At 45.1% G+C, this 19,635-nt stretch overlaps 1 protein-coding gene across 4 annotated transcripts in view; it reads left to right on the top strand.

Moving 5' to 3' along the window:
- The window catches only part of UNC5D (unc-5 netrin receptor D), a 78,004-nt gene that overhangs the window by 5,804 nt on the left and 52,565 nt on the right, over positions 1-19,635 (top strand). The window lies entirely within an intron of this gene.

The following is a 19,635-nucleotide window of genomic DNA, read 5'->3' as shown; positions in this document are numbered from 1 at the left end:
ACTGATCCTGGTGTTTTAATTTGCTGGGGCGTGTTCCAAACACAAATAACGTGATTTGTGCTGGGATGGAAAATCACAGAGCAGAGGAGGCCTCGGGGCTGTGTCTTTGCTGTATTTTTAGCGCTGCTTCTGGCTGGAGGTGGAGGCTGAGGAAGGAGCAGGATGCTGACACCAGAGGCTGCTGTTCCAGAGCCTTTGGGATGCTGCTGGAGCAGATGGTCACATTCCTCTGCCTCGCACACAAAAATGCTATTTATACTCCTGGGCAGCAGGGTTTGTGTCCCTCAGCTCCCAGGGGATCAATGAATGGAATTTTGGAGCAGGCAGAGGAGCCTGAGCACCTGGAGTTCACCTGCACAGAGGTGATGAAGGTTCCATCACCTTCCCCTCCCCACCCATCCTGCTCTGGGCTTTTGAGCCACCCAAAAATGTTCTGAAGGAAGAGGCTGAGCTCTGGGAAATGTCCAACATCCAACAGCTGGATTTGGGGCTGAGCTCCTCTGGGAGACACCCTGGGGCTGAGGAGGGGGTGGAATAAAAGGGTGCTGAGGGTGGGAAATCGGGAAATTTTCCTGGGAAAGGAAATTCCCCATCCAGAAGCTCCAGCTCCACTCCCAATCCCCATTTTCTGCTCTCACCACACCTCTGCTCTCCTCACCCCAATTTTGGGAAAGGGTTTTGGGAGATGAGGGAGAAAAAGAAGAGTTTCTAACATCCCAAAAAGTGATTATTGGAATTTATTTCCATCCTTGTTTTCCTCACTTCCCAGATTTCCAACCCAGGGATTTCCATCCCTGTTTTTTCCCTTTTCCTCCCTTCCCAGGAACTTTCATCCCTGTTTCCATCCCTGTTTTCCTCCTTCCCAGGGATTTCCATCCCTTTTTTCCTCCTTTCCTAGAGATTTCCATCCCTCTTGATTTTCCTTCCTTCCCAGAGATTGTCATCCCTGTTTTCCTTCTTCTCAGGGATTTCCATTCCTGATTTCCTGTTTCCCAGAGATTTTCATCCCTGTTTCCATCCCTGTTTTCCCTTTTCCTCACTTCCCAGGGATTTCCATCCTGTTTTCCTCCCTTCCCAGGGATTTCCATCCCAGTTTTCCATCCCTGTTTTCTATTTTCCTCACTTCCCAGGGATTTCCATCCCTGTTTTCCTTTTTCCTCACTTCCCAGGGATTTCCATCCCTGTTTTCCCTTTTCCTCACTTCCCAGGGATTTCCATCCTGTTTTCCTCACTTCCCAGGGATTTCCATCCCTGTTTTCCCTTTTCCTCACTTCCCAGGGATTTCCATCCCTGTTTTCCTCACTTCCCAGGGATTTCCATCCCTGTTTTCCTCACTTCCCAGGGATTTCCATCCCTGTTTTCCCTTTTCCTCACTTCCCAGGGATTTCCATCCCTGTTTTCCTCCCTTCCCAGGGATTTCCATCCCAGATTTCCATCCCTGTTTTCCTTTTCCTCCCTTCCCTGCAGGCACAGCTCAGCCCTGGGCAGTGGAAGTTTGGTTATCCCCAGGAGGCTTTGCCAGATGAAAAGCAGATTTTCATTTACAGAATGCTGCACAGACAGCAATCCTCTGTGGTTAATTAGGCTTGGGATAATTGGCACAAGAGTGCTGCTTCACCTGGAGCTGGTGGAGCTCGGGGTTTTCTTTGTTCACAAGCCCTAAAATATCATTTATTTTATAATAAATAAATAAATCAGATCTGCTGCAGGCCCCTTCCAGCAGCAGCTGGCTGTCTGCAGGGTGGATTAACACGCTCAGGGCTGGCAGGGATTGCCCAAACCCCATCACCTTCTGTTTAATTAGCCCCAGAAATTTAATGCTGTGCTTTACAGAAACCCCAAAAGCTTTGGGGTGAGCAGAGCCCTTCCTTCCCCACCCAGCACCTCGGGGCTGGGCTCTGAATTCAGCCAGCACTGATTTGCTGCAGGAGCTCTGGGGATGTGGGGGAAAGCATCAGGAATCCTCAAATATCACATCTGGGCTATTCCAGATGTTCCTGGAGGATCTGGCTGTTCCCAGAGTCCTTCTGGAACCCCTAAAATCAGATTTCCCATCCAGGCTGTGTGTGTGCAGCACCCACCCCAGGCTGGGAGGGGATTGAGGGATTTGGGGGAGCTGGAGAAGTGTGGCTGGGGTTTGGAACCAGGGACTGGAATGGGAGAACCTGGCAGGAATGTGGAATGGGAGAACCTGGAATTGGAGAATCTGGCAGGAATCTGGAATGGAAAAATCCTGCAGGGACTGGAATGGGAGAACCTGGCAGGAATCTGGAATGGAAAAATCTGGCAGGAATCTGGAATGGGAGAACCTGGCAGGAATCTGGAATGGGAGAACCTGGAATTGGAAAATCTGGCAGGACTCTCTTTGGAACAGGAAAACCCACAGGGAAAACCTGGCAGGAATCTGGAACAGGAAAACCTCACAAGACTCTGGAATGGGATAACCTGGCAGGACTCACTCTGGAACAGGAAAACCTGGCAGGAATCTTGAATGGGAAAACCTGGCAGGACTCTGGAACAGAAAAGCTGCAGGGAATCTGGAATGGGAAAATCTGGCAGGACTCACTCTGGAGTAGGAAAAACCTGCAAGGAAAACCTGAGGACTCTGGAACAGGAAAACCTCACATGACTCTGGAATGCAAAAATCTGGAATAGGGAAATCTGTCAGGAATCTGGAATGGGAAAATGTGGAATGGGAAAATGTGGAATGGGAAAACCTGGCAGGACTCTGGAATGGGAAAACCTGCAGGGAAAATCTGGCAGGAATCTCGAATGGGAAAATTTGGCAGGAATTTGGAACAGGAAAACCTGCCAGGAATTTGGAACAGGAAAAGCTGTGTTAGCTGCAGGGTTTTTATTGCATATTTACAGGCTGTTATTTTAACTAGGTGCGTAGTTTAGTATATTATTTTTTAAAAAACATGTTTAATTTTTGTTTTTAGAAAAAAAGAAAAAAACCACCTTATATTTATACAGGAAAGTTATTTTTGCATTATCTATATATATTATTTATTTCAATAGTTGTGAAAAGCCAGCAATATGTCACACACTTGTAACAGGCAGGGAGGGAAGAGGAACCAGCAGAGAATTCCAGAGGATCCCACAGCATCATCCTGCTGGGTTTTGTTTTATTTTTCCCTTTAAAGAGTGATTTAATCGCATCTGAGCCGAGGTTTTTTCCGCTGGGTTGCTGCTGTCAGTGCACAGACCCCAAAGTGTTGAACTGTGACACAACTGTCACTGTCCCCGTGCTGTGCCTGCCCCCGGCGCTGCTGCCACTTGGAAATGTCACCAAGTGCCACCACGGGCTCGGCACTGTCCCTGGATCCCGCGCTGGAAAAATCCCTCAGTGAAAAAACCCCTGGAGCCAGCACAGCCTGAACCCTGTGAGACAGCTCCAGAGTCAGGGTCTGTCAGAAACCATCCAGGGTTATCCAAAATAAAACTCTGGAGCTCAGAAATCATCCAGAATATTCAAAATAAAACTCTGGAGCTCAGAAACCATCCAGGGTTATCCAAAATAAAACTATGGAGCTCAGAAATCATCCAGAATATTCAAAATAAAACTCTGGAGCTCAGAAATCATCCAGGGTTATCCAAAATAAAACTCTGGAACTCAGAATTAATCCAGGATTATCCAAAATAAAGCTCTGGAGCTCAGAAACAATCCAGAATATTCAAAATTAAGATCTGGAGCTCAGAAATCATTCAGAATTACTCAAAGCTCTGGAGCTCAGAAATAATTCAGAATTATCCTAAATAAAGCTCTGGAACTCAGCAATCATCTGGGATTATCCAAAATAAAGTTCTGGAACTAATAAATAATCCAGAATATTCAAAATAAATCTCTGGAGCTCAGAAATAATTCAGAATTATTGAAAACAAAGCTCTGGAGCTCAGAAATAATCCAGAATTATCCAAAATAAAGGTCTGGAGCTCATAAATAATCCAGAATTATCCAAAATAAAGGTCTGGATCTCAGAAATCATCCAGAATTATTAAAAATAAAGCTCTGGAGCTCAGAAATCATTCAGAATTATGAAAAATAAAGCTCTGGAGCTCAGAAATCATTCAGAATTATGAAAAATAAAGCTCTGGAACTCAGGAATAATTCAGAATTATCCAAAATAAAGCCCTGGAGCTCAGAAATAATTCAGATTTCCTGCCTCTGCTCTGGCCATGAACTCCTGGTGCTGTTGTGGTTTTTTCTCTCCCCACCCAGAGCAGGGATGCTGTGGGAGGATCGAGGGGGATGCACCCAGCTCTGAATGCAGAGCTCATTCTTGTCCTTGCAGGAGATAAAAAGGGAACTCGAGTGCCTGTGCAGGCCCCTGTTATCTGCACCAGGAGCCAATCATTGAATCCCAGAATTTAATTATTGAATTCCTGATGAAATTGGGTCTGGGCAGCATCAGAACAATGAAAAGCTGCCCTGGTAACTCTGAAAATTCCCCTCTGCATCTGGATCCATTTTCTTCTCATTACTCTGAGAGGATATTTGGCACTCTCAAATTAAAACCAATTAAAACACTTGTTGACCCCTGAAATTGTTATTTATTCATAACAATTGAAATCGCCGCTGCCGGTAATTTAACTAATAATTCCATTTTAAATCATTGAAATGATCATTGACCTTAATTTAAAGTTGAATAATGCCCGTGGGAATGAATGGCATGAAGCAGCGGTTTCATCAATAATGTGTCAAAAGTCAATCAATATTTAAGTCTCAGAGCTCTGCTAATGGATGGTGATATTAAAAAAAAATAAAATAACAACCTCCTGAAGCGCTGAAATTCCCTCCTGGGACACAGCTCTGGCAGGGAGGCTTTGCCAGAAGGAACAAAGTCCTTGATTTCCCACCTTTGAGGCACAAAAGGAGCTTTGATAGTGAAGGATCAAGAGAGGCAGGGATGGCAGAGTGGGTGGGAAGGAATTTGCTGATAAAAAGGGAGGGTTTGTGTTTCTCAGCCAGGATTTCGCTGGAGATTCTCCCTGGTGCAGCCCAGGGTGGGCTCAGGTGTGTCAGGGAAATGAACCCAAAAATCAGAGCTTGGTGTCCAGAAAGGAGCCAGAGGATCCCAGAATTTTATTGGAATAAAGGCAGAGGCCCTGGGGCATCCCCTGGGCTCTCTCAGGTTTTTGGTTCCTCCCTTTGCTTCTTTCATCTCCCAATATCCAATTTGATTTCTCAGCAGACCCACAGTGTTTTGTAAAGACTGTCAGGGAAATGAACCCAAAAAATCAGAGATTTGTGCCCAAAAATGAGCCAGAGGAGCCCTGGAACTTTATGGGAATAAAGGGAGAGGCCTGGGGGTGTTTTCCTGGGATCTCTAAGATTTTTGGAGGCTCAGCTTCCTTTTTATCCCAATTTCCCTCTCTCTGTCCCCATTGCTGAGGTGCTGGAGAGGCTCAGACTTCCCAAACCCTGATCCCTGAGATTCCCTCCAATGTCCAACCTTCCCTTTTCATTTTTGATTCTTACAGAATTCATGATTTCCCATGAAATTTTTATATTTCTTTCATCTTTCAATACCCAATTTCGTTTCTCAGCAAACCCACACTTTGTTAGCAAAGCCAATATATATTTTTTATTTTTTCCATTCATCAATCAGTGAAATCCATCCCATTGTTTTTTGACACTGTGGTTCCTCGTGCTAATCAATCATTTTTGGTTTTTTGGTGTCAGAATTTTGCCAGGCAAGCAGTGGGGGTGAACAAACATCAGTGAAGGAGTCAGTGCCACAGACACCACCTGGTCTGGGCAGATAAAACCGGCAGAAATTGGGAAGTTCTGCTCTTTTGGTAGAGGAAAGGCAGGAAGTCTGAGTTTGCAAAATTTATGGGATTATTGGAAAGTCTGATTTTACACATTATTAGTAGATACAAATTGTTTAGGAACACAATATTCATAACAGGGGATTTAAACAGAATGATTTAATCACATTTTTCCTCCATCAAGTGTCACTTCAGACCTTTGTATTCTGGTTTTTATACTTTTATGATTAACACAAATCTTTTATGAATTCTCACACATTTCTGAGTGCCTGTCCCTGCCTTGTCCCTCTGCCAGCTGCCCAAATTCCAAACTGAGAAGGAAAATTCCATGTACAGGGGGCTGTGGTGAGCCTGCTTCACCCACTGCTTCACCCAGCACCCCAACCAAAGCTTTATTCCATTTTATTTCTCTTTAATTGGACTGGAACTGAAACCTCTCTGCCTACCTCTCCTGGGTCACCAGGATTTTTTCCTGCAGCAGCCTTGGAATATCAATGATTTTTCTGAGGAGTTGGGAGCTCTTCCCGCAGCACCTCGGGGACAGCACCGGGTTCTTTGTAAACTCTTTAACGGCAACAATTTCCTAAATCAAAGCAATCTGCGCTTCCCCATTTCCAATTCCATTTCCAAGCACCAAAGCCTCATAAAAGGGTTTACAACTCGGAGTCTGAGGCTGCTCTGAAGTTCTCCAGCAGTGGCATTATCTTCAGTGGAGTATTTTATCTTTAAAATTACCAGGATTTGTTCTGCTCTCCTTTTATTCGGAAATAGAACGCTAACAGATGCAAAGTTTATTTTTAAACTTGGCTGGAGGCTGGAAAAGCACATTTAGTGGAGGTGTCGTTTGGTGCTCGGGATCTATTTCAGGCTTTAATAGTAAAATGTTTCCAAAAAATCACGGAGCTGATGATTTCTGTGGTGGAGGTGACACTGAGGGTGGACAACAAGAATTCTTCCTGAAATTCCTGAAATTCCTGAAATTCCCTTCCAGGGCTGCATTTCCTGCCTGGACCCTGCTGGACAAGCAGGAATTTCCTGGGAGCGTTGTTAGTGCTGGAAAATTCACAATTTGGGGGTAAATACTGGCTGGGAACAGGAGATTTTTTGGTGTTAAAGGATGGGAAATTTCACATTTTGAGGGTAAATCACAGGGAATGCAGCACAGTTTCATTGGAGGGTGTCACAGAAACTTCAGGGACTCCAAATTAACTTTAATTTTGTGGATTTATGGAAATTATTAGCAATAAATAACAGAGAACCCCAGCAAAGCAAGGGGCTCCCCACCCAATTTATTTCTATCGATGGCATCTTTATTACTTATTATTTTTTATTTATTGCATCTTTATTCATTATTTGTTATTTTTATTTATGACATCTCAGCACAGGGAATCCAGCACAGGTTCATTGGAGGGTGTCACAGAAACTTCAGGGACTCAAAATGAACTTTAATTGTTGTGGATTCATGGAAATTAGCAGCAATATTATGGATTTGGGGGTTCCAGGGATTTGGGGACTCCATGGATTGATTCCTGGGATTGATTACTGGGAATGGTTCATGGGATTGATTGCTGGGATTGATCCCTGGGATTGATTCCTGGGAATGATTTCTGGAGAATTCCAGGGAGTTCTAGGGCTCAGGGGGTTCCTGGGAAGGATTCCTGGGAATGATTTCTGGGAATGGTTCCAGGGATTGATTTCTGGGAAGGATTACTGGGAAGAATTAGTGAATGATTCCTTGGAAGGATTCCTGGGATTGATTGCTAGGATTGATTCCTGGGAAGGATTCCTGGAGAGTTCCAGGGAGTGCAGGGCTCAGAGGATTCCTGGGATTGATTCCTGAATGATTCCTGGGAATTGAAATAAATTGGGCCAGGAGAGCAGCTCCCTTGTAAGGCCCCTCCACCAAAAAAGAAAAAAACGAAGCCCCAAAAAACCCCCAAAAACCAAAATAAACCCCCCCAAAAAACCTGTCCCTGCAGGATTCCCCAAATTGGGATTTTTGTCCTTTTGGCTCTCCAAAAATGGGATTTTTGTCCCTTTGGATCCCCCAAATGGGAAATGTGTCCCTTTGGATCTCCAAAATGGGAATTGTGTCCCTGCAGGGATCCCCAAATTGGGATTTTTGTCCTTTTGGATCTCCTAAAATGGGAATTGTGTCCTTTTGGATCTCCCAAAATGGGAATTTTGTCCCTTTGGGTCCCCAAAATGGGAATTGTGTCCCTGCTGGGAACCCAAAATGGGAATTGTGTCCCTTTGGATCCCCCAAATTGGGTATTGTGTCCCTTTGGATCCCCCAAAATGGAAATTTTGTCCCTTTGGACCCCCAAAATGGAGCTGTACTGGTTAAACTGGAGCTGCTGTACTGGTTAAACTGGAGCTGTACTGGTTTGAGCAGGCTCAGCAGCTCCCTGTCCCTGCATCCCCCATTTTTTACAGGATTTTTTATTCCCGTATTTATCATTTCTGCACTCCCCTGCCAGCCCCACCTTTGCTGCTCATTTTCCTGGGATTCTCCCGTGCTGGACCTGCAGCCTTTGCCCCACCCCAAGCCCTCTGCAGCCAGATTTGGGATTTCCCAGGAACAATTTGGATTTTTCCACCCAAACCCACCTTGATGTGCCTCCCTTTGGCACTAATGAATATTGAAGGCAGCAAAATGCAGCTCAATTCCCCGAGTTCACTGATTTCCATTTCTATTTCTTCACAAAGGAAGGGTTTTAATCTTGACAGCTGTGAAGTTCACCATGCCTGTGATATTATAAACTAAAAAATCCCGTGCTTGTTGTTTTCCTGATGGTTTTATTTCACTTTTTGTCTGCATTTTTCACATCATTTCACTGTAAGCTAAATTTCATCTTCGACTGTGGTGCCAAATCCAGGAATTTTCTCCCAGCTCGTTTGGCAATTGGCACTGAAAAGCTGAAAGTTTTCTCACTGAAATAAATGAAGCCATGAAGACAAGAACAAACACTTCTGCATTAGAGAAAATTCTTGTAAGATATTTAACTCAGGTGCCATTTTTGATTAGAGAAATTTCTTGTAAAATTCAGGTGCCATTTTTGATTAGAGAATTTTCTTGTAAGATATTTAATTCAGGTGCCACTTTTGCATTAGAGAAAATATTTGCAAGATATTTAACTCAGATGCCATTTTTTCATTAGAGAAATTTCTTGTAAAATTCAGGTGCCTTTTTGGATTAGAGAAAATAATTGCAAGATATTTAATTCAGGTGCCACTTTTGCATTAGAGAAATTTCTTGTAAAATTCAGGTGCCATTTTTGCAATAGAGATAATAATTGTAAGATATTTAATTCAGTGTCACTTTTGCATTAGAGAAATTTCTTGTAAGATATTTAATTCAGTGCCATTTTTGCATTAAGAGAAAATAATTGCAAGATATTTAATTCAGGTGCCATTTTTGATTATAGAAAATTCTTGTAAGGTATTTAATTCAAGTGCCACTTTTGCATTAGAGAAATTAATTGTAAAATTCAGGTGCCACTTTTGCATTAGAGAAAACAATTGTAAGATATTTAATTCAGGTGCCACTTTTGCATTAGATAAAATTCTTGCAAAATATTTAATTCAGGTGCCATTTTTGCATTAGAGAAAATAATTGCAAGATATTTTACTCAGGTGCTATTTTTTATTAGAGAGCTTTCTTGTAGAATATTTAATTCAGGTGTCATCCTGCCCTGTCCCAGAGCAGCAGGGATTTACTGCAGCAGCTCAGGTATTTATTTATTTCACAGGGACAGTGCAGGGGCCATAAAAGAGGAGTTTTAGGAACAGTCAGGGCCAGGCCATCCAAATCCTCCCCAGGGCGGCCGTGTTTGCCTTTCCTGTTTGTGTCGCTACAGAGAAAGAGATAAAATTTTTATTTTGTTTTTAACAGAAGATAAAAAGTGCTGGGGGTGTGAGTGCTGTGCAGGGACTGGGAAAAGGGGAATGGCAGTTTGGGGGAAATTACAGAGTTTTTGGGGAATGCAGAATTTTAGGGGAATGGCAGAGTTTTGGGGAATGGCAGAGTTTTGGGGGAATTACAGAGTTTTGGGGGAATTACAGAGTTTTAGGGGAATTACAGAATTTTAGGGAAATGGCAGAGCTTTAGGGTTATCCAGGCACAGCAGGAGCCATCACCAGGCTCCTCTTTAGCCTCTTTTTTGTGTTTTTTCCCCTTCAAAAAGCATTTTTCTCACTCCCCAGACAAGTCAGAGCACCGTGCTCAGGTGGAAATTCCCTTTCTTGAGCCAGAGAAAGAGCGGACAAGAGTAAAACCACATCCATTCCAAACAAAACTGATTTTAAATCCAGAGTTTGGAATTGAAACAGGATGAAAATGAGAAAGAGGAGATTTGTTACTCAGCCACTCTTTGACATCACAGCCACTCACAGAAGGAGCAGCTACCTTTAAAAATAATAAAGAAAAAAGCATTGTTACCTTGAAACCCAGATGTGATCCGGTTTGCATAGGGGATTTTTATTGTAATGAAGAGGAATTTCTCTGCCTTGCTCTCTCAGCTCCACAGACATCAGCAGGGCCTCATTAAGGGTTGCTGAACAGGTTTTTCCCTCATTTGGCCACTTCCCCGCTGCTCCTTTCATCCCTTCCCCGGTGCCGTGCTCTGCTGAGCGTGGCAGGGGAGCACCAGGGGATGGAAAGTGCCCCTGAAGCCTCCACAAACTTCAGTTTATGGCTGGGCTCTGCCAGCAGCCCAGAACCAGGCAGTGCTTTGGACCAGAACCAGGCAGAGCTTTGGACCAGAACCAGGCAGAGCTTTAGACCCAGAACCAGGCAGAGCTTTGGAACCAGAACCAGGCAGAGCTTTAGACCAGAACCAGGCAGTGCTTTGGACCAGAACCAGGTAGAGCTTTGGACCCAGAACCAGGCACAGCTTTAGACCCAGAACCAGGCACAGCTTTGGACCAGAACCAGGCAGAGCTTTAGACCCAGAACCAGGCAGAGCTTTAGACCCAGAACCGGGTAGAGCTTTAGACCCAGAACCAGGCAGAGCTTTAGACCCAGAACCAGGCAGAGCTTTGGAACCAGAACCAGGCACAGCTTTGGACCCAGAACCAGGCAAAGCTTTAGACCCAGAACCAGGCACAGCTTTAGACCCAGAACCAGGCACAGCTTTAGACCCAGAACCAGGCACAGCTTTAGACCCAGAACCAGGCACAGCTTTAGACCCAGAACCAGGCACAGCTTTGGACCCAGAACCAGGCACAGCTTTGGACCCAGACCCAGGCAGAGCTGGCTTTAGACCCAGAACCAGGCAGAGCTTTGGATCCAGACCCAGGCAGAGCTTTGGACCCAGACCCAGGCAGAGCTGGCTTTTATGGAAATGCAGATTTTTATCCCCATGTTGTTTATCTCCTCCTCGTTTCCAAACCAACCCTTGCGGTGATTTCAGCTATTTCCTGCAGCTCATGATTTCATAAATTCCTGTTCAGGCACCGCAAGAGGAGATCAGAGCTGTCAGACTTGACAAATAAATCTCCAGGTCCTGGAACAAAAGGGCTCCGAGTCCCCGAGCAGGCTGTGAGCACGGGGTTAATAACGCTGCGAGAGATGACTCAGTGGCAGGGAGGTAACAGTGATTTTATCACCGCAGATATGGAGAGGATATTGTTCACAGGGCACTGGAGCAGCTCGTGAATAATTCCAACTTCTTCCCAGAGCTTCTCCTGTGCTGAGCAGAGTGCAGGGGCAGAGCCCAGCCAGGGTCTGAGCACATCCCTGAGGCGCTGCTGCTCCCCCCCCAGAGCTGGAATCGGCTCAGAGGAGCAGAGTGAGGTGGAGGGGGCAGGTTTCCATCTGGGGGCAGTTCTGGGATGGGAGAATGAGGGATGGATGAGGGATGGATGATGGATGGATGGATGGATGGATGGATGGATGGATGGATGATGGATGATGGATGGATGATGGATGATGGATGGATGATGGATGGATGGATGGATGGATGGATGATGGATGGATGGATGGATGGATGGATGGATGGATGGACGGATGGATGGATGGATGGATGGATGGATGGATGGGAGCAGCTTGTTGGGATGGATTCGGACAAGTTCTTGGTGTTGGCTCCTGGGACTGAGCTCAGGGGGTGTCTGGTGAGGATTCCTGCTCAGCAGCATTCCCAAGGCTCTTTAGGATCAGTTTCCATCTGGGGGCAGTTTCTGGGATGGGGTAAATGATGGATGGATGGATGGATGGATGGATGATGGATCAATGGGAACAGTTCATTGGGATGAGTTCTCAGAGTTGGCTCCTGGGACACTCAGGGGGTGTCTCTGGACTGGTTCCTGCTCAGCAGCATTCCCAAGGCTCTTTAGGATCAGTTTCCATCTGGGGGCAGTTTCTGGGATGGGGTCAATGATGGATGATGGATGGATGGATGATGGATGATGGATGGATGGATGGACGGGAACACCTCGATGGATTCCTGGTGTTGGCTCCTGGGACACTCAGGGGGTGTCTCTGGGCTGGTTCCTGCTCAGCTCTGTCCCTGTCCCCAGCAGCATTCCCAAGGCTCTTTAGGATCACTTGGATAATTTAGAGTGAGATGAAACCCTCTCCACTTTGTTCTGCTCGCAGCAGAGCTGCCTTTGTCTGTGGCAGCCGTCTGGGCTGACGAGGGAGAGCTTTGTTCATTATTAATAACAAATTGTCACAGCCTCGCTCCGTTCTGTTCTCCTCTCCCAACATCAAACGGGGAGCGTGTGCTGCTCTGGCAGGGCTGCTCACCCAAAGAGTGACAAACCTGCAGCCCAGAGCAGAGTGACAATCCTGCAGCCCAGAGCAGAGTGACAAACCTGCAGCCCAGAGCAGAGTGACAAACCTGCAGCCCAGAGCAGAGTGACAAACCTGCAGCCCAGAGCAGAGTGACAAACCTGCAGCCCAGAGCAGAGTGACAAACCTGCAGCCCAGAGCAGAGTGACAATCCTGCAGCCCAGAGCAGAGTGACAATCCTGCAGCCAGAGCAGAGAGTGACAATCCTGCAGCCAGAGCAGTGACAATCCTGCAGTCCAGAGCAGAGTGACAATCCTGCAGCCAGAGCAGATCTGCCCCCTTGGCTGGAGCTGTTGGTGTCCTGCCCTCGCTGCAGCTCCCAGCTCTGAGCTTTGCTGTTCCCCCTCTGCTCCTGCCAGGAGTTTTCCAGCAGGGACACAGGGAAGGAGCCTGTTCCACCAGAGCTGCTCCCAGGGCAGGCACAGGGAGGGTGAGGTGCCAGCTCTCCCTTGGGTGCTGGGTATTCCAGAGCTTGATTTCTGGGATTGATTCCTGGGAATGGTTCATGGGAATGATTCCTGAGATTGATTAATGGGATTGATTCCTGGGATTGATTCCTGGGAATGGTTCCTGGGATTGATTCCTGGAGAGTTCCAGGGAGTGCAGGGCTCAGGGGATTCCTGTTAAGGATTCCTGGGATTGATTCCTGGGATTGATTCTTGGGAAGGATTCCTGGGAATGGTTCCTGGGAATGGTTCCTGGAATTGATTCCTGGGAATGATTCCTGGGAATGATTCCTGGGATTGATTCCTGGAATTGATTGCTAGGATTGATTGCTGGGAATGACTTCTGGATTGATTTCTGAGATTGATTCCCGGGATTGGTTCCTGGGAATGATTCCTGGAGAGTTCCAGGGAGTGCTGGGCTCAGGGGATTCCTGTTAAGGATTCCTGGGATTGATTCCTGGGATTGATTCTTGGGAAGGATTCCTGGGAATGGTTCCTGGGAATGGTTCCTGGGAATGGTTCCTGGAATTGATTCCTGGGAATGATTCCTGTTAATGATTCCTAGGAATGATTTCTGGGAATGATTTCGGGGAAGGATTCCTGAATGATTTGATCCGGTTTGCAGAGAGGATTTTTATTGTAATGAAGAGGAATTTCTCTGCCTTGCTCTCTCAGCTCCACAGACAGCAGCAGGAGCAGCTCAGGATCCTGCCAGGGCTGGGGCTCAGACACCCCAAACATCCACGTGGGGAGGGATGGTGAAAAACACGTTTTATTTTTTTTGTAAAATTTTAAAGGCTTAATAAAAAGATAATAGGAGATACACATAAGGTAAAGGGTTAAAATGGTTGGGTGTTGGGTAAGTTGTTAAGAGTATATGGTTGTTTTGGGAATGTTCCTTTAAATATATTTTATAATATATTAATTTTTTTGTATATTTATAGTTTTTTATGTATAGTTAAAATTTTTGGGAATTATTTAGTGTGGTTACTTTTTGGGTTTGTTTTTTTAGAGTATGTGTGTTTTTTGGCTTGTGGTTTTAATTTTTTTATTACTTTTTAAATTGGATGGTAGTTTTGGCTTTTTGTAGTTGGTGAGTGTTGATAATTGTGTTAGCTGCAGGGTTTTTATTATATGTTTGCAAGTTGTTATTTTAACTAGGTGGGTAGTTTAAGTAGATCATTTTTTAAAAACTTATGTTTAATTTTTGTTATTAGAAGAAAAGAAAAAACCTCCTTATATTTATACAGAAAAGTTATTTTTACATCTTGTATATATTTTATTGATTTCAATAGTTGCAAAAAGCCAACAATATGTCATGCACTTGTAACAACATCCTGCTCTCCATCCTGAGAGCCAGAGCTGGGCTGCAGGAGCTGGATCCTCACCCATCACAGGGCTGACATTTATTGCACCTAATAAACCCCACGTGGCCCAACACCGAGCAACTCAAATATCATGTTCAGGGAGCTGGAAGGAGACAGATTTTAATGTCATACTCCATAATTTTTGACAAGCTGGGGGGAAAAAAAAGAAAAAAATAAAGTGAGTGCTGTGAGATGTTATTGCTGCTTTTTGTTCTGAGAGTGGCTGCTGAGTGCAGAGGTGCCCTGCCCTGTTAGGGGCAAAAAAAAAGCAGATTTTCATCAGGTTTCCAGCTCTGGGTGTTATAAAAACCCCAGCACTGAGTCCCAAGGTCTGTGTCTGCATTTCTGAGCCCGTGGGTTGCATTGCTGGGAGCGACCATCAGCCTCCACTTCCAAATTGGAATATTCCCCCTCCTAATGGCACCAAACGCTGCAAATGGGGGCTTGTTCAACATAAAAATTACCAGCAATTTGAGGATAAGCCATGGAGGATGTAATGACTTGTATTACAAGGTTCAGGGAAATTGAAGTGTGAATTGGGATCGGCTTTGTTCTCTGCCAGGAGTTCAGTCCTGAGCAGGACCTGAGGAAAATCTGCCCCTCCCTCCCCAGAGCCTTTCATCTGCTGGAAAAGCTGCTGGGCTCGTGGTGTTCCCTCTCCCACGCAGAAAAAGGAATTGGGGTTGTTAACTGAGCAATGGCAGGGGAAATTCTGATTTCATGGAGGTCAAAAAAAAAAAAAAGGAAAAAGAAAAAAAATTCCTTTAGAAATCAACTCAAAAATCTGAGTTTCCTCCAGTCTGAGGGGATAAAGGAGGCGTTCTGGGCCTTCCTGGAATGCTGAAGCAAAAGGGGTGGGAAAAATTCCTGATCCCACCAGCAAATGCTGGAGATCCCAGAGCTGGTGTCACCTGCAGGCCCCTTTGTGGAGATCTGGAAAATTCCGTAGAATTCTGTAAAATCTGTAAAAAACTTTATTGCAAAAGTCTTGTAGAGATTCAGTAAAGGATCAGGAAGTGCAATATTGCTGGAAAGCAGACTGCAAATGGGGAGGGGGAGTGGGGACAGCTTGGAGGGGAGGGGGGGATTGGGGTCTCCAAGGTGTGAGTGGGGCAGCCTGAGGGTTTCAGAGAGAATGAGGATCCTCTGGAATCCTCTGGAATCCACTGGAATCCTTTTTGCATCCTCTGGAATCCTCTGGAATCCTTTGGAATCCTCTGGAATCCTCTGGAATACTTTTGGCATGCTCTGGAATCATCTGGAATCCTTTGGAATCCTCTGGAATACTCTTGGAATGCTCTGGAATCATCTGGAATCCTTTGGAATCCTCTGGAATCCTCTGGAATCCTCTGGAATACTTTTGGCATGCTCTGGAATCATCTGGAATCCTTTGGAATCCTTTGAATCCTTTTGACATCCTCTGGAATCTTCTGGAATCCTTTGGAATCCTCTGGAATCCTTTTGGAATCCTCTGGAATCCTTTTGGAATCCTTTGGAATCCTGTGGCATCCTCTGGAATACTTTTGGAATCCTCTGGAACCCTCTGGAATCCTCTGGAACCCTTTGGAATCCTCTGGAATACTTTTGTAATCCTCTGGAATCCTCTGGACTCCTCTGGAACCCTCTGGACTCCTCTGGACTCCTCTGGCGTCGGCTCCTCCAGCTGGAAACCCGCCGGGTCTTTACCATGACAAAAGCCTGAAATTCCCGTTCTGCGTGAGAAGCAGCACGGAGCAGGATGTGGAAAAGATTTCTCACAAAGTGGCTTGTGATTCAGATGGAAAATGTCAGGTTTTGGGAATTATTAATCCTTGTGCCGCACAAAACCGTCAGCTGCAGGGGCGGCGGGCGTGGGCGGTTCCTGCGGGAGCGTTTCCAAACGGGGATTTTTTTGGGGTTGTTTTTCTCTCTCCCTTTGTTTTTTTGGGGGGATTCTTTTGTTCCTGCCCCCACACGGGGCTGAGTAAACAGGAGCTGGAGCTGCTGGTGGGGACAGGGAGGGGAGGGGAGGTGGTGACAGCAGAGACGGGAGCGTGAACGGCACGGGATGTGAGTGACTGCAGGGGAGATGGGGATGGGAATGGGGAATAATGGGAATGGGAAATTGGGAATGGGGAATAATGGGAATGGGAATGGGAATGGGGAATAATGGGAATGGGAATGGGAAATGATGGGCATGGGAAATAATGGGAATGGGAAATAATGAATGGGAATGGGGAATAATGGGGAATAATGGGAATGGGAAATGGGAATGGGAATGGGAAATAATGGGAATGGGAATGGGAATGGGGAATAATGGGAATGGGGAATAATGGGAATGGGAATGGGAAATGATGGGCATGGGAAATAATGGGAATGGGAATGGGGAATAATGGGAATGGGAAATAATGGGGAATAATGGGGAATAATGAGAATGGGAAATGATGGGCATGGGGAATAATGGGAATGGGAACGGGAATGGGAATGGGAAATTAGGAATGGGAAATTGGGAATGGGAAATAGTGGGGAATAATGGGGAATAATGGGAATGGGAATGGGAATGGGAAATGGGAATGGGAAATGGGAATGGGAATGGGAATGGGAATGGGAAATGGGAATGGGAATGGGAAATTGGGAATGGGAAATGGGAATGGGGAATGGGAAATGATGGGAAATAATGGGAATGGGAAATAATGGGAATGGGAAATAATGGGAATGGGAAATAATGGGAATGGGAATGGGAAATAATGGGAATGGGAATGGGGAATAATGGGAATGGGGAATAATGGGAATGGGAATGGGGAAAAAAAACTCCATCCAATTGCCTGGGGGATGGTTTTGGACACTTCAAAAACTGGACAGAAATCCCAAATCTGTTTTGTAAGGAAAAAGCATTCTAAAATTTTACATCCCAAACTTTATTGTTTAACTGCACACAAAGTTTGTTTCCCCATCTAGAATGAAATAAAAAATTCAAAATACAGAGCTCCATCATTAAATTCAATTTGTGCAAAGTGCAACGAGGACTGGAAATTCCTGCAAATGCAGCCAAGTACAGGATTTTACAGGAGCTGGGAAATCTGGGTTCCAACTTTTCTCCTCTAAACTCCTGTTGAAATTGGGCACTGCGTGTTGGAATTACGTCTATTAATACTTAAAGGGCCCAATTTTCTCAGCAGTTGAGTCACCTGAAGGAGAGAAGGAGCTGCAGCTCCTCGGTTTTAATGAGCTCATCAGGGATTTTTGGCTCTGCTGTTGAGAGTTGCTCTGTGATGTCTCACTGAGCGTCCCTAAATTGTAATTTCATCATTTATTATTGCTGTGGTCTCCAGCTCTCAGCTCCGTTTTTGGAGCCTGGTTTCTCCCTCAGCCTGGGTGAAATGTTTGTTCCTAACTTTTTTTTTTTTCCCCCCTCCATCCTTTCTTTTTCATTTCTGTTTTTGTCATAAAAAGATTTAAAGTCCCTTTTGGCCTCGCGTGCAGAGCGTAAAACACAAAACCCTTCCTGAAAGGTAATTTTCCAGGAATGAAAAGCACAAGAATTGTGTGTCAGGCTTTGCTCTTCTGTCATTTGCTGCTGCTACAAAACAGATTTTTGTGTGTAGCTCTGAAGGGCCAGAATCCCAAAAACTGAGGGGGGAAAATAAAACCCTCGTGTTTTTTTTTTTTTTTTTTTTTTTTTTTTTTAGTGTAGCTCTGAAGGGCCAGAATCCCAAAAACTGATGTGGAAAACCTCAGGGATTTGCAGTCAGCCCCTGGGAAAGTTCCAGCAGCTCCTGGGGCAATGGGAATTGGAGTTAATTTTTTAAAATAATATGCTTAAAATACCCACTTAGTTAAAATAACAACCCATAAACGTGTAATAAAAACCCTGCAGCTCACACAACAATTATCAACACTCACCAGCTGCAAAAAACCAAAACCACCACCCAAATTAAAAAATGATAATAAAAAAATTAAAACCACAAGCCAAAAAACACGCATGCTCTAAAAAAGCAAACCCAAGGAGTAACCATGTAAACAGTTCCCAAAAACTTTTAACTATACATACAAAAACTATAAATATACAACAAGCTAATGTATTATAAAGTGTATTTTTAAAAAAGTTCCCAAAACAACCACATACTCTTAACAACTTACTAAGCACCGTTTTAACCCTTTATATTTATCTCCTATTATCCTTTTATTAAACCTTTTACGTTTTACCAAAACATGGTAAAATTTCACACAGGTTTACCGGGTCATGGGAGAGGTTTTCATCCCTCCCAGCCCCAAAACCGCCCTGACACCCCAAAAAAATCCAGAGCTCACAATGCAGGCAGTGCCAGGAGAAATCCTGCCTGGATTTTGGCAGGGCTGGCACTTCCTCCTCTGTGCCCTGCCCTAAATAACAAATTCATTGGAATAACTCTGGGACTTCTCCAGCTGGGTGATCCCCACGGGCTCAGCTGCTGCTCCTTGGTGGGAGCCTGGCATTTCCCAGCCTCTCCAAAATCTTGTGACATTTTTTTGGTTATTTTCTATAAAACTGGGATTTAACCAAGCCCACAGGGATGCAGCGCTGCTGAGGATTGACAGGGTGGGAACTGGCAGCAGCGCTCAGGAGTAAAAGTTGTGATAATATTTCACAAAGCACCCTGAGAAGGGGCTGAAGGTGGTTGTGATTTCCCAGCACACACAGAAATAAAACAATTTTGACAGAAATAAAACAATTCTCGTGGTTCTGTCACCTCCCAGACCCTGCAGGGCTTTGCTTTTCCCTCTCAGCATCACAACTTCCCTCCCATCTGCCTGAATTTCTGCTTTGGGTTCATCCCCCTCCCCCCTGCTCCCTCCATCCTCGCATCCCTGGCGGTGCTCCCTGCACAAATCAATCCCTTCTCACCCACATCTGTCATCTCCCTCTGAATTTTCGCCAAAAACCGACCAGAAATAAACTGAAATAAACTGAAATAAATTCCAGCCTTGCTGGAGATCGATGGGAATTTCCTGGGTTTGACAGCGGCCACGAGGACTTGGCTGGGTGGGAAAAATTCTGCTCCAGGGCTCTGGAATTCAGGAATTATGGTTTGGCTGGGTGGGAATTGTTCTAAAGGCAAAGTTCTAGGGCTCTGGAATTCAGGAATTATGGTTTGGCTGGGTGGGATTTGCTCTAAAGGCAAAGTTCTGCTCCAGGGCTCTGGAATTCAGGAATGAGGCTTTGGCTGGGTGGGAATTGCATTCTAAAATTCTGCTCCAGGGCTCTGGAATTCAGGATTATGGTTTGGCTGGGTGG

The sequence above is a fragment of the Catharus ustulatus genome, chromosome 27 (assembly GCF_009819885.2).
Source record: "Catharus ustulatus isolate bCatUst1 chromosome 27, bCatUst1.pri.v2, whole genome shotgun sequence".
Lineage (NCBI taxonomy): Eukaryota > Metazoa > Chordata > Aves > Passeriformes > Turdidae > Catharus > Catharus ustulatus.
Note: the sequence above shows the minus strand (reverse complement) of the source record. Positions and strands in the feature narration are given on the sequence as shown.